The following is a 14,598-nucleotide window of genomic DNA, read 5'->3' as shown; positions in this document are numbered from 1 at the left end:
ATACTAAAACCTTATCAGTTGCATGTTGCAAATGTCTCCTCTCACCAGCTCATGGCTTGTCTTATGGGTTTTTTAAATAACAGCTTTACTGAGATATATCATCCACGTATATAATTCACATACTAAAATTCACCATCTTAATAAAATGTATAATTTAGGGGTTTTAGTATATTCTGCATTGTACAATCATCACCACTATCTAATTTTAGAACATTTTCATCACCCCTAAAGGAAACTCCATACCTATTAGTAGTCATTCCCCATTCCTCCCATCTTTCAATCCTTGGCAAACTTTGAATCTAGTTTCTGTCTCTATGAACTTGCCTATTCTGGACATTTCATATAAATGGAATTATACAATATGTGCCCTTTTGTGTCTAACTTCTTTTACTAGCATGTTTTTAAGGTCCGCTATGTTGCAGAATGTATAGTACTTCCTTTCTATGACCAAATATATTCCATTGTATAGATATATATTAATATATTTTGTTTATCCACTCAAATGATGGGTATTTGAGTTGTTTATACTTTTGTGACTATTATGAATAATACTGCTATGAACATTCATGTACAAATTTTTGTGGAAACATGTTTTCAGTTCTCTTGGGTATATACTTAGGAGTGGAAGTACTGGGTCATACAGTAACTCTATGTTTAACATTTTGAAAAACTCTTAAAGGTTTTCCAAAGTGGTTGATTCACTATACATTCCCCCCAGCAATGTATCAGGGTTCCAATTTTTCTATATCAATCATTGTTATTGTCTGACTTTTTATTTTGCCTATCCTAGTAAGTGTGAAGTGGTATCTCATTGGTTTTTTTTAATTTATTTCTCTCCTCTTCCCCCCGCCCCGCGCCAGCTGTTTGCTCTGTGTCCATTCGCTGTGTATTCTTCTGTGTCCGCTTCTATTCTTGTCAGCGGCACCAGGAATCTGTGTCTCTTTTTGTTGTGTTATCTTGCTGCGTCAGCTCTCCGTGTGTGCAGTGCCACTCCTGAGCGGGCTGAATTTTCTTTTGCTCTGGGCGGCTCTCCTTACGGGGCGCATTCCTTGCATGTGGGGCCCCCCTACACGGAGAACACCCCTGTGTGGCATGGCACTCCTTACGCGCTTCAGCACTGCACGTGGGTCAGTTCACCACATGGGTCAAGGAGGCCCTGGGTTTGAATCGTGGACCTCTCACGTGGTAGGTGGATGCCCTATCCGTTGCGCCAAGTCCGCTTCCCTCATTGGGTTTTGATCTGCATTTCCCTAATGTCTAATGATGTTGAACATCTTTTCATGTGCATTTTAGTCATTTGTACATCATCTCTGGAGATATATTAATATCTATTCAAATACCCTGTCCCTCTTTTAATTGGTTTATTTGTCTTTTTATTGTAGAGATGTAAGGATACTTTACATATTCTAGTTACAAGTCCCATACCATATATATGACTGGCAAATATTATTTCTCATTCTGTGGGCTGTCTTTTCACTTCCTTGGCAGTGTCCTTTTAAGTACAAAAGTGTTTTTTTGTTTTTTTAAACTTTGATGCAGTCCACTTTGTCTATTTTTTTATTTTGGTTGCTGTGCTCTTGGTGCCATATCCAAGAAACCACTGCCTAGTCAAAGATCGCAAAGATTTACACTTGTTTTTTCCTAAGAATTTTATAATGCTAGCTCTTTACATTTAGCCTTTTGTATATGATGTGACATATGGGTTCAACTTCATTCTTCTGCTTATCGATATCCAGTGATCCCAGCACCATTTGTTGCAAAGACCATTCTTTCCCCATTAACTTTTCTTGTCGCTTTTGAAAAAAAAAAAAAAATCAATTGATCATTAACGTTAGGGTGATTTCTGCATTCTCAATTCTATTTCATTGATGTATATATCTATCCTTCAGTACCAAACTGTATTTATTAATGCAGCTGTATAATAAATTTTAAATTCAGGAAGTGTAAGTCCTCCAGCTTTGTTAGTCTTTTTCAAAATTGTTTCCATATGAATTTTAGGATCAATCTGCTTATTTCTCAAAAAAAAGAAAGAAGCTAGGATTTTGCTAGGGACTGTGTTGAATTTGTAGGTTAATTTGGGGGAGTACTGTCATTTGTTGAATAATAAAGAACTTAGTTGGTCTTTGTTGAGGCTCCTAGAAGAGTCCTATGATAGCAGTGACTTTTTTTTTTTTTTAGGTATTGGGGGCAGGGGATTGAACCCAGGACCTTGTATGTGGGAAGGTGGCGCTTAACCACTGAGCCACATTGGCTTTCCTGGGTTTTTTCATTAGTTTTGCTTGTTATTTGTTTTTGTTGTTGTTTTTTCAGGAGGTACCAGGCACCAAACCCGGGACCTCTCATGTAGGAGGTGAGCATTCAATTGCTTGAGCCACATCTGCTCCAGTTTTGACTTTTGTTATTCAAGTGGGTCCTCTTCCCCAAACCACACCAAATAGTTTACGCTAACAAGATAACTCAAGGGGGAAGCGGATGTGGCTCAAGTGATAGGGCTTCTGCCTACCATATGGGAGGACCTGGGTTTGATCCCTGGGGCCTCCTGGTGAAAAAAAAGAGACAGTGTGCCTGCGTGGCAAGAGTGCTGCACAGTGAGCCAGTGCCCTCCCAAGTGAGTCACGCAGCAAGATGATGATGCAACAAAAGAAAGATGAAGGGGAGAGTCAAGGTGAAGTGCAGCAGGGACCAGAAACTGGGGTGGTGCAGCTAACAGGGAACCTTTCTCCACATCAAAGGTCCCCAGGATCGAATCCCAGTGAATCCTAGAGAACAAATGAGAAAACAAAAGAGAACTAGATATACAGAAGATCACACATGAATGGATATAGACAGCAAAAACAGCAAGGCAGGGCAAGGGGAGGGGAAGGGGGAAAATTAAAAAAAGAGAACTCAAGGTGGAGAGAATAACAAACAGGTAATGTTAGAGTGAAGGACAGGCACTGCCAGAAGGACTAATCATGTGATTAGGCAGACTGGGCTTTGAGCCATGTCATATTAGCCAATCTCTGGGAAGAGAAGATGGACTGGAGATTGAGTTCAACCAGCTGGGCACTGATCTCATCAATCATGCCTACATAATGAACCCCAGGGAAAACTCTAGACCTGGAAGCTCCACATTCTGACTCTACACAAAGACTCTCCCAGATCTCACCCTAAACATTTCTTATTTTTATACCTTTCACTGTAATAAAGCTAATCATCAGTACAGTGCTTTCCTGAGTTCTATGAGTCATTCTAGGAAATATTGAACCTGAAGTGGTAGGCACTCCCAAACCTGGTGCCTGTAGGTCGGAAGTGGCAGTGGCCCAGGAACCCCTAAACTTGTGGCTGCTGTCTGAAGTCAGGGCAATCTTATGGAGGATTGCCTTTAACCTGTGGAATCTGGCCTTACCTGGGTAGAGACAGAATTACTGTAATTGGTGTTAGAAGTTACCATACCATCTTAACAATATTAAGTCTTCCAATCCCTGTTATCAAATGTCTTTTCATTTACTCACTTTTTAATTTCACTGAACAATGTTTTGTAACTTCTGAATGTACAAGTCTTGCACATCTTTTATTAATTTTTTCCTAAGTATTTTATTCTATTTGATGATGTTATGTGAATAAGTTTTTAAATAATCAAATTTATCAACCTTAACTTTACATATTGTGCTTTAGTGGTTTTAAGAAAACCATACTGTATGCCACAGTCATAATATTTTCTACTATATGATAGAGTTTTACAGTTTTGGTTTTCACATTTGGATATTTAATAACCCAGAATTCATTTTACAGAATAGTGTGAAGTGGGGATCAATTGGCTCAGCACTGCCTAATAATAAAAGGCAATCCATTCCCCCATTGATTTGAAATGACCATAGTTAGTAATGCAATTATAAAATGTTCTTTCATCAATTGCAAAAATGTACCACACTAACATAACCTGTCAATAATAGGGTGGTGGTTTAGTTTGCTAGGCTGCTCAAGCAAATACCATGCAAAGGGTTAGCTTAAACAATGGGAATTTATTTGCTCATGGTTTTGAGGCTAAAAGGAAGTCCAAATCAAGCATCATCAAGGTGAAGCTTTGTACCCTAACTGTGGCTTTCTGCTGGCTTGTCACATGGCAAGGCACATGGCAGCATGTTCGCTTCTGGGTTCCACTGATGTTCAGCTTCTGGCGGTTCCCTGTGGCTTTCTCTTTGTCTGAGTTTCATTCCCTTATAAAGGACTACAGTAAGAAGATTAAGATCCATCAGGATTGTGGTGGGCTACTCCTTAACTGAAGTATCCTCATCGAAAAGGTCCTATTTACAGTGGGTTCCCACCCACAGGAATGGGTTAAATTTAAGAAGTTTTCCTAGGACACATACAGCTCCAAATCACAAGTGGTATGTGGGAATTCTGTATCTTGCGCGTGATTTTTCTGTAAACCTACACTTAAAAATACATGTATATATAAAATAAAGACTTAAAAGTAGTTTATTATATGAATTTTTTTTTAATTAAAAGGCAATCCATTCCCCGTTTATTTGAAATGCCACCACAATTATCTATCAAGTTACATATTTATAGTGTGCTCACCCTGGGTATTCTATTCTCTTATTTGGAATGATGAAAATGTCTTGGTGACAATAGCAAAACAATGTTAATGTAGTTAACAACACTGAAATATATCATCTGAATGTGGTTAAAACGGAAAATGTTAGGTTGTATATATGATAATAGAACAAAAATTTTTTTAAAATCCATGAAACTGTACTACACAAACTGTGGACCCAAAGTTAAACCATGGACAACAGTTAACAGCACAATTATAAAACCACACCAATGCAAAGTGTTAATTACAGTGTGGTAAATGGAAATGCTGTATTATATGCACGATTGTTCTGTACACCTACAACTTTCCTAATTAAAAAAAAATTAAGGGAAGCAGAATTAGTCCAATGGATACGGCATCCGCCTACCACACCGGAGGTCCAAGGTTCAAACCCCGGTCCTCCTTGACCCGTGTGGAGCTGGCCCATGCGCAGTGCTGATGCGCGCAAGGAGTGCCCTGCCACACAGGGGTGTCCCCCGCGTAGGGGAGCCCCACGCGCAAGGAGTGCGCCCTGTAAGGAGAGCTGCCCAGCGCGAAAGAAAGTGCAGCCTGCCCAAGAATGGTGCCGCACACACGGAGAGCTGGCACAACAAAAAGAAACACAGATTCCTGTGCCGCTGATAAGGATAGAAGTAGTCACAGAACACACAGCGAATGGACACAGAGAGCAGACAACTGGGGGTGGGAGGGGAGAGAAATAAATAAAAAATATTTTTAAAAAATTAAAAACAATCATACTGCCCAAACTACTATAGTTTTACGGTAAGTCTTACTATCTAAAACAGTGATTCACCCACCTAATTCTTCAAACTGCCTTAGCAATTCTTGCCCTTTGCGCTTCCACATGAATTTTAAAATCAATTTGTAAAGAAAGAAAAGAGAAAGAAGGGAAAAACTTACTGGATAGGGTTTTAACTGGAGTGCAAGGCATTTAAGGATCAATCTGAGGAAATGTGCCATCTTTCCCACATTCTCATCATTGCATTTTAAGAACCAAGATGTTTCTTGTAACATTACACTGCTTGAGATAGTGGTTTTACTCATTTAAAGATGAGGTTTGGATTGCCTACTGTGTGGTCAGTGGCACTTTAGAAATCAGCAAGCTTTAAAAGAAAAAAATCTCAATCCTTGTTTACATTTATTTTATAAGAATGATACTATAATCAGAATCTAATATATGTATATACTTTGGGCCAGCAATCTTGCTTCTAGGATTTAATTTATCCTTAGGAGAAAAGCAGAAGCATGATGAGACATATAAAGTGCTTACATATTGGAAATTTTGGGAAAAGTCTAAATGTTATAAACCAAGGATGGATTAAATAGATTATACTATCTATCCATAATATACAATTTTATTCATACCCTTTAAAAGAATGTTTATCTGCACTGGCTGATGATTGTATATATTAATGATGCTAATGGGAGAAAAAGGTTGCAAAATGTGTGGTATCATTTATTTTATGTAAAATTGTACATTTCTAGCTCATAGGTAGGTAGGAAGACCGATTGGTTTGGTAAGATGAACAAACATCAAAATGCTATAGTAGTGGGAAGCAGATCTGGCTCAATTGATAGAGTGTCTGTCTACCATATGGGAGGTCCAGGGTTCAAACCCAGGGCCTCCAGACCCATGTGGTGAGCTGGCCCACAAGCAGCACTGCCACACACAAGGAATGACATGCCACACAGGGGTGTCCCCCGCGTAGGGGAGTCCCCCGCGTAAGGAGTGCAACCTGCAAGGAGAGCCACCCCGCACGAAAAAAAGCACGGCCTGCCCAGGAGTGGTGCTGCACACAGAGAGCTGACGCAACAAGGTGACACAACAAAAAAGACAAAGGGAAGCGGATTTGGCCCAGTGGATAGGGCGTCCGCCTACCACACGGGAGGTCCAGGGTTCAAACCCAGGGCCTTCTGACCCATGTGATGAGCTGGCCCACGCATGGCACTGATCCGCGCAAGGAGTGCCGTGCCATGCAGGGGTGTCCCTGGCATAGGGAAGTCCCACGTGCAAGGAGTATGCCCCAATAGGAGAGCCACCCAGAGCGAAAAAAATGCAGCCTGCCCAGGAATGGCACCACACACATGGAGAGCTGACACAGTAAGAAGATGCGACACAGCAAGATGACACAACAAAAAGAGACAAGATTCCGGGTGCCACTGACAAGAATACAAGGGGATACAAAAGAACACAAAGCAAATGGACACAGAGGGCAGAAAACTGGAGGGGGGGAAGGGAAGAAGAAATAAATAAAATAAATCTTAAAAAAAAAAAAAAAAAAGAGACACAGATTCCCAGTGCCACTGACAAGAATGCAAGTAGACACAGAAGAACACACAGCAAATGGACACAGAAAGCAGACAACAAGGGGGCCGGGGGCTGGAGAGAAATTAGTAGTTATCTCTGTTATAGAATTTCAGAACATATTTGTTATCTTTATATTTTAATAATGTGTTGGTTTAAATTTCTGAAGTATTATATCTTTGACATTTTTCCAACTCCCATTCCTTCAGGTAAAATAATATAAAAGGATGTTTATTTTAAAAGAGAACTATTACATATGTCCCTTTAAAATTTTATTGAAAACATACAACTAAAAATACAAAATTTTGTGAGTGTATAAACTTTGATAAGGAGCATAATACAGGCACTATTCAACCAAAGGCAAGCCTCTCTCCTCAATGAAATTTTAAATCCCTGTGAGAGAGGATTGTTGGGTTCATTTTGGCATAGAGGTCTATCCTTGCGTAAATCAGTTATGGCCCTGGAAATAGGGTCACAAGCATAGAGTGTCCACTGGACCCACCCCTGTGTATCAAGGAGTATTCCCCGAAAAGGGGAAATGGATGCAAACAGGGTTACCTCTCCAATTGGTATCCACTACAAAAGCCAGAATTGAGTGTGTGGGGAGTGCATGGTATTACAGGCTCAGAACAAGTTAGAGGTGAAAAGACCCCCACAGGATAATCCCATATTTATGGCAGGACTGCACTTGTATTCAAATCTCCTGACATCTGTCTGTGATACCAGGCTGCTTGGCTAGAGATAGGAGAATGCTACAGAGGAGATGGGTGGTGTAGCAGTTTATTTATGAATTCCAAAAACAGATCCTGAATTATGTTTGTCAACTGGTCTGTTCCTCTGGGCATATTAGACTATACTAGATTCAGAGGTTTCACTTGTTTAAATTATGATCAAGGCTTCGATTTGGCTACCTCAGTAGGACAAACAGTCCCTGCCCCCTTGGTGGGTGGGGACTCAAAAAGAAAACAACACGGCAGAAGAGAGAGTTGGAGTTTTTGAAGCTAGAGCCCCGGGAAATAAATACAGGAGAAGAATACAGAGAAATAGAGATAGCTCCGTAGACACAGCAGAGGTCCCAAGAAGAGAATGAGCCTGATAGCCTACAACTGCAGGTTAGTCTGGAGACAAATGAGCCCTGGGAGAGAGATGAGACTTATTTTAGACTACAGCTGAGACTGGATGAAGCTGGGACCACAGAGCCTTAAGAGAAAGAGGAAGAGGAAGGCTGAGCTCCAGAGACTGGCAGCCATCTTGCTCCAACATGTGCCAACAGACTGTGGTGAGGGAAGTAATTTATGCTTCTCTGGCTTTGTGACTGTAAGCTTCTACCCTAAATAAATATTTTATAAAAATGAACAGATTTCTGGTATTTTGCATCAGCACCCCTTTGGCTGACTAATAGAGGTGGCAAGTTAGAACTTTAACTGCTGAGCATAACAGAATTTCCCAGTATGCACAGGATACACCATCGGAACTATTTCACCTGAAATGTTTTAATTCATATAGACTTGGAGGTCTCCATTATTGGATTTTTATTAGGAAAACAGCAATGTCAAAATATAAATTTGTTTTACAGATAGCTTTGTGGGTACTTTTAAGTCCATTCAATATGTGATACTTTATCGATAGAAATTGGGGAATTTATTGTGATTCCAAGAAAAAATATGTAGTACTTTTTTTTTTCAACCTTTCCCCACCAGAAAAAAAAAGGAGAGTTGTAGAAATATGCATTCAGTGTGGCATAAGTTTGTGTGACAGGTGCAAAAGTCCAAACCATTCTTTTTAGTACATATATATGGTATGCAGTAGGAAGAAGCTAGTACACTTCAGCAAATTTTCAGGAAAGAACTGGCCTCCACAACCACCTTTCAAGAGATAAAATCTACTTGTCATTCCTAATATCTAATTTAAAGCGTTTTCAAATTTACAAATCCAGAGGCCAAGTAGAATGGAGTATGACCAAGCCCTATCTCACTGACTGTTGACCCTGTGTCAGTTATTTAAATGATCTGGACTTTGGTCTTTTTATTTGTTAAATATTTACCTAGAAAGGCCCTTTTGAGGATTAGATAAGTAAAGAAGCTAAGAGAAGGCCTGATAGACAGTAGGCACTCAGTAAGTAAGTGGTACCTTTTATATTATCCTTAGTTTCTCAAGAACCCAAAGACTTTGCTTACCTCTCCTTAATGAAACAGCCTCCATTTCCCTTGGCTTTCTGACACCACTACCTTCTGATTCTGTTCTTTCAGAACCAATCACCTTCAGCAGTGTGCTATGTGTGTACACATTCATGTGTCTTTCTCAGGAACATTACTGTTCCCAGTATTAGATCCTTGATAACTTTTCTTCATGTGTAATGCCCTCTCTTTTATCTCCTTCAACTCCTATGGCTTCAACCACCACCCATTCATTCCACAGACTAACATTTCCTATTATATCACATTCCAGGCACAGTGCAAATAGTAAAATCTCAAATGTTTGCTGAAGGGACTTTCTAACATAGCAGCAAGAGGCTTATTTAAAATAACTCAAAATCTTCACATCTGACAGGTCAGTACTCTAGCTGTACAACAGTTAAATCTTTCCAGAATTCTTGCCCCAAACTCAATATGTATTATTTGCAGTAAGAGTGGATCACACCCATTGTCTCAGTACAATTGCATCTTTCACTGTACTAAAATATTATCAGAAAGCAGCAGACTGATTTAAAACAGACCATATTAAACAAAGAACCCCCAACAGTGGGTTGGGAATAGGAAGTGGTGGTGTCCCAGTCCTATGGGGTTCTACAGCAAACAAGTTATTTCTACAATTGGAAGAAAATATTATTTAAAAACAAGGACAAAATAACTGCCTCACCTTTTACAATGGTCTTAAAGACAACAAGGAAATTTTCTAAGATAAATGGGTCAGAAGCAAAAGGCTTACTTTCTTAATGGGTCGCAACTTGCAAATTATATTATAGAAGCCTTCTTAGAAACTGTTCAGAAGCTATTCAGACTTTTGAGGCCACAAACCATTATTTAATCAAATAAGGCACACCCACTCAGAATGCAAACACAGCCTCTACCCATCCATCTCAATCGCCTATTCTACCAATAAACACTGCTTCTTTCTTTTAAAAAAACTGAATCTAACTGAATCTCAACCAATTAACTATCTTGCTCAAAGCTCACAAAGTTTCTAGTGCACCTGGGCAAACCCTAAAAAGCAGGCAAGTTTGTCTGCCTTGAACATTCAAGTTCCAAATTACTATTTTAAAATATAGCTCCTTATATGTTAAGTACTGGTCTCATTTCCCAAAAATCCTTTTTTTTTTTTTTTTTTAGGAGGTACCAGAGATTGAACCCAGGACCTCATACATGGGAAACAGGCACTCGACCACTAAGCTATATTCGCTCCCTAATGAGAGTTGGTTTTGTCATTTGTTTTATTTTTAGGAAGTACTGGAGATTGAACGTTGGACCTCATACGTGGGAACCAAGTGCTCAACCACTTGTGCCATCTGCTCCCCCTCAAAAATTCTTATTGAAGAGAATTCCTGAGTACCTCAAAGGCTGTGAAATCTTTCAGACTCAGCTAGTAAGCAATATTCTTCCCCCTGGAACAAAAAGCCTATAAAGCAAGTTACACTTGAATACAAGGTACAAGTTGTAAACAGTTACATTATTTCTGCAAAGCCTTGAGGTCTTGGGTGTTTCATCAGGCCCTGCTAAACCTCAACAGGTATACTGGCCATTCTAGCTAATGCTCTTGTTCCTGCCTTAAAACTAACTCCTCAATTACTATCACTAGTATCCCCCAGGTACTGTTTTCCCTCAGTGGAAACAAAAACTAGAATCAATTTGGTACACCATTCTCCATTAGTTATTCATTTGCCTTTTCTTGTTCTTTATTCTTTGCTTGTCATATTATTTAAATAGCTGACATAACATAAAGCCTAATTTCTCTTTGACAGAGAATCTTATTTATTTATTTCCCTCCCCTCCCCTGATGTTTTGCATTCACTGTCTGCTCTCTGTGTCCATTCACTGTGTGCTCTTCTGTCTGCTTGTGTTCTATTTAGGCGGCAACAGGAACTGATCATGGGACCTTCTGGAGTAGGAGAGAGGCACTCATTCTCTTACACCACCTCATCTCCCTGGTCTGCTGCATCTCTTATTGTCTCTCCTCTGTGTCTCTTTTTTTGGGTCATCTTGCTGTGCCAGCTCTCTGTGCGGGCCAGCACTCCTACGCAGGCCAGCACTTCACGCAGGCCAGCACACCACTCCAGTCACCTTGCCACGGGTCAGCTTGCCTTCACCAGGAGGTCCCAGGAATCAAATCCTGGACCTCCTAAATGGTAGACAGAAAGAAACCCAACCACTTGAGCCACATCCACTTCCCTAGATATTCTTCTAATATCTCATTAAAACTACTTTCATGGGAGGGAAAAGTTAGGTTCAAAACTGTCTCAAGGGCAAATAAATTTTTTCCTTCCATACCTAACCAATTAAAGAAAGTAAAATATGGGAAGCGGATTTGGCTCAACTGAGAGAGCGTCCGCCTACCATATGGGAGGTCCAGGGTTCAAACCCAGGGCTGGCCCACACATAGTGCTGATGCATGCAAGGAGTGCCATGCCACACAGGGGTGTCCCCTGTGTGAGGGAGCCCCACACGCAAGGAGTGCACCCTGCAAGGAGAGCCACCCCATGTGAAAAAAGCTCAGCCCGCCCAGGGATGGCACCGCACACACGGAGAGCTGACGCAGCAAGATGACACAACAAAAAGAGACATAGATTCCCGGTGCCGCTGACAAGAACACAAGCGGACATGAAAAACACACAGCAAATGGACACAGAGAGCAGATGGGGGGGGAATGAATAAAAAAATCTTTTAAGAAATATGTGTAGAAATATTAAAACTTCTATAAAGAAATGCAAGATTATATGACTGATATATTTAAATAAATTGCTTTTAAAATGAAAAAATTTTTTTTAAAAAGGTGCTGTTAACAAAGAGTTTTAAAAACAAATGACAGCATATTTCAGGGGCAACTAAAATGTGGCATTTATTTAATCAAATACTAAATCCACAGAAAGAAACTCTTAAAGTCCTGCAAGAGATACAGGGACTAAATTATTCAACCCTCTGACGGTTCCTTCTAGCTCTTAGTTCTGTCAAAGCTTCTTGAAAGACAATGGCTACTTTCTCCCTTATATAAAGGCTGACCTTCCCATTCATCTGAATGGCAGGGAGGAAAAATTACTGCTTTTATTGTCTGCTACTTTTCCTTGAGAAAACCCTGTGTCTACCATCATCATTAACCAATAACATCTAATTGTTTCATACCTCTTCCCACCACAGAATCTATTTTAATAAAACCATAAACCCAAACCCAACAGTCACTCTTTAAACACATACATTCATCCCATCAAACACAGAAGCACTGATTCCAGAGAGTGTGATGGGATCTTACAAGTTTTCTCATCTTAACTTCTCTCCTGTCCACTATAACAAATGTTGGGATGAGTGAGAAAGTGAATTTATGTCTTGGTTTTAAAACTATGCTATATTCTATATTTGTATCTTAGTAAAAACATGACACACAGCTGTGTGCCTAACATCTCATGTGTATTAAGACACAATTTGCAATGAAGTAATTGTTAAAACAAAATAAGTAAAACAAAAGCAACTTTTAAAAATATTTTTAAAATTCTATATTGTGCTCATGAAGTTACCAATATCTGCTCTTTTGCTTAAGAAAAAGGGAAAAAATTTCACTGAAAAAATTTCTCTATAATAGTGTACAAAGCCACCAATCTAGTCTTTGTTTAAAAAAACTGTGAGAAATACTTTTCCAAAAAGGATACTGCAACACTAAACATTCCTCAGAGCATTCCAACTTGACCATTCTTCTGTATGCCACCATTGTGCCCTGAGTGGAATTTTTGATGAAAATGTTTGAAAATTAACCAGATGTGGGAAATGGACTGGGCTCAACGGATAGAGCATCCACCTACCACAAGGGAGGTCCAGGGTTCAAAACCAGGGCCTCCTGACCCGTGTGGTGAGCTGGCCCACGCGTGGTGCTGATGTGCGCAAGGAGTGCCCTGCCACGCAGGGGTGTCCCCTGCATAGGGGAGCCCTAAATGCAAGGAGTGTGCCCTGTAAGGAGAGCTGCCCAGTGCAAAAGAAGGTCCAGCCTGCCCAGGAGTGGTTCCACACACACAGAGGGCTGATGCTGCAAGATGACACAACAAAACAAGACACAGATTCCGGGTGCCGCTGACAAGAATCCAAGCAGAAACAGAAGAACACACAGTGAAGGGACACAGAGAACAGACAACTGGGGGGAGGGGGGAGAGAAATAAATTTAAAAAAAGAAAGAAAGAAAATTAACCAGATGTTACAGCCATATTAATTTTAAAGTTTCATTTCAGTACCTTGACATTGCTTCATGTTATTAGTCGGCAATTTCTGAAGGCAGAACATGGCTATAAATGTTAAATTGTTGGGATTATGGGAGGCAGGAACTTGACTTACTACTAAATCAAAACATAACTTCTAGGGAATAAAAAGAACACTTACACTTAAGTACCCCTGAAGTGTGAACACCATTCTCTTGATTTCCTTTTTCCTCTTAGCAATCTTGCCCCACTTTTTCATCTGCAACTTATTTTCTAAGTCCTATCCATTAAATTTCCCTATTACATTCACAACGCTTTTTTTCAAAAAATCTATTCTAGGCCCCCCTCCCTCATTGTTTGAGTTTGCTCTCTGCTCTGTGTCCATTCACCCTGTGTCTGCTTGTCTTCCCTTTAGGCGGCACCAGGAACCAATCCTGGGACCTTCCAGATTGGAAGAAAGATGCTCAATCTCTTGTGCTGCCCTGGTCTGCTGCATCTCTTATTGTCTCTCCTCTGTGTCTCTTTTTGTTGTGTCATCTTGCTGCACCAGCTCTCTGCTCAGGCCAGCACTCCTGTGAGGGCCAGCTCTTCATTTGGGCCAGCTGGCTAGGTGGACCAGCTTGCCTTTACCAGGAGGCCCCATGAATCGAACCCTGGACCTCAATATGGTAGACAAGAGCCCAACTGCTTGAGCCACATCTGCTTCCCAAACACAGTCTTATATAGCCTTTTACATTGCAAGGCAAATAAAAAATTCTTCCATCATTTACAATGAACTGAATCTTATCACTTTCTCTCTCATACAATTATTTTTTAATGAAAACAAATCTTTTGCACCTATTATATTGCCTTATATCTTACAATTTCAGGGGAGATCAAATCCTTTTTTGGTTTATTTCCCTCCCCCCAACTCTCAGGTCTCACTGTCTCAATATAATCTGAAGAAAGGCTTTATTTTCTCTTTCTTACCAACAGTAACAGGTCTATCTACCACACATTCTAACTGGAGAAGGCTGCCAGATATTTATGTTAAAGCCAAATTTAGATCTCCTAGCCAAAATTGCAACTGCCACAACTCCTGCTAAGTGGAACAGATTACTTTTATGCTTTTCTAAATCTCTGAATAAGATTTATAAGTATTGAAGTCAACTGCAAATTATCACAGCACTCCACTGATCCACTAATCTTGCATCTTTTTAACCAGCTCATCTTTAAAAACATCTTTCAGCAGAATACCTGTCAGCCCAGAAAACTGGAAGGTTGACATAGTACTGTCTTGAATTCAGAACTTTTAAAAATATTTTAGAGCTGCCTAAACTTGGT

General features: G+C 40.1%; 1 protein-coding gene across 1 annotated transcript in view; it reads right to left on the bottom strand.

The window, feature by feature from the left end:
- Nucleotides 1-14,598, bottom strand: part of SPTLC2 (serine palmitoyltransferase long chain base subunit 2) — a 127,169-nt gene that overhangs the window by 111,727 nt on the left and 844 nt on the right. The gene's annotated exons all lie outside the window — the stretch shown is intronic.

This window comes from Dasypus novemcinctus, chromosome 3 (assembly GCF_030445035.2).
Source record: "Dasypus novemcinctus isolate mDasNov1 chromosome 3, mDasNov1.1.hap2, whole genome shotgun sequence".
NCBI classification, from domain to species: Eukaryota; Metazoa; Chordata; class Mammalia; order Cingulata; family Dasypodidae; genus Dasypus; species Dasypus novemcinctus.
Note: the sequence above shows the minus strand (reverse complement) of the source record. Positions and strands in the feature narration are given on the sequence as shown.